General features: G+C 57.2%; 1 protein-coding gene across 1 annotated transcript in view; it reads right to left on the bottom strand.

Annotated features, from left to right (window-relative positions):
• capn15 (calpain 15) overlaps positions 1-539 on the bottom strand; it is a 251,189-nt gene extending 250,650 nt beyond the window's left edge. Inside the window, exon 1 of the mRNA XM_068003574.1 lies at positions 373-539. The gene's annotated coding sequence lies outside the window, so the exon portion shown is untranslated. The remainder of the gene's footprint in view (positions 1-372) is intronic.
• Between the last annotated feature and the right edge of the window lie 239 nt (positions 540-778).

Genomic DNA, 778 nt, shown 5'->3' with positions numbered 1-778 from the left:
AGAGAGAGAGAGTCAGGGAGAGAGACAGACAGACAGAGAGAGTCAGGGAGAGAGACAGACAGACAGACAGAGAGACAGAGAGAGAGAGTCAGGGAGAGAGACAGAGAGAGAGAGTCAGGGAGAGAGACAGACAGACAGAGTCGGGGAGAGAGACAGACAGACAGAGTCGGGGAGAGAGACAGACAGACAGAGAGTCGGGGAGAGAGACAGACAGACAGACAGAGACAGAGTCGGGGAGAGAGACAGACACGCTCAAGGAAATCGAGCGGTTGGGCGGCGCTGCCCTCCTTCGCTCCCTGCCTGCGGAGGTCTCTGGGACCGCTCGCTGTGCTGAGCCATCACCAGGCACCAAACTACTAATTGATCACTGACCTGCTTAATCCATACCCGGGTGGCGGGGAATCCGTCCCCTATCGGGTATCAGCCGCCGCGGTCTCTCGCTCCCGAGCCGGACCGGCCGCGCGATTGCTGCTGGTGACCGGGTTCTTTTCCCCCCTCAGCTCGGCGAGTGAGGAGGGCAAGAAGCCTCTCAGGCAGCGGCTGCACCGCGCCGGACTACAACTCCCAGCATCCCCCTCAGCACCCGGAACCGTCCGACCCCACATACGCGCATGCGCCCAAGCCGCAGTGCCTCGTGGGAAATGTAGTTCTTGTTCCATTCGTCCTAACAATACCGGAGCTGATAGAGTATAAAACAAAAAAATACCAAAACAATAGTTACCTTATTTTAGAATCGGGCGTTGGAGTTTGATCCCCCGTCAGTCGGTAGAAAAAAAAC

Source organism: Heptranchias perlo, chromosome 22, assembly GCF_035084215.1.
Source record: "Heptranchias perlo isolate sHepPer1 chromosome 22, sHepPer1.hap1, whole genome shotgun sequence".
Classification (NCBI taxonomy): domain Eukaryota; kingdom Metazoa; phylum Chordata; class Chondrichthyes; order Hexanchiformes; family Hexanchidae; genus Heptranchias; species Heptranchias perlo.
Note: the sequence above shows the minus strand (reverse complement) of the source record. Positions and strands in the feature narration are given on the sequence as shown.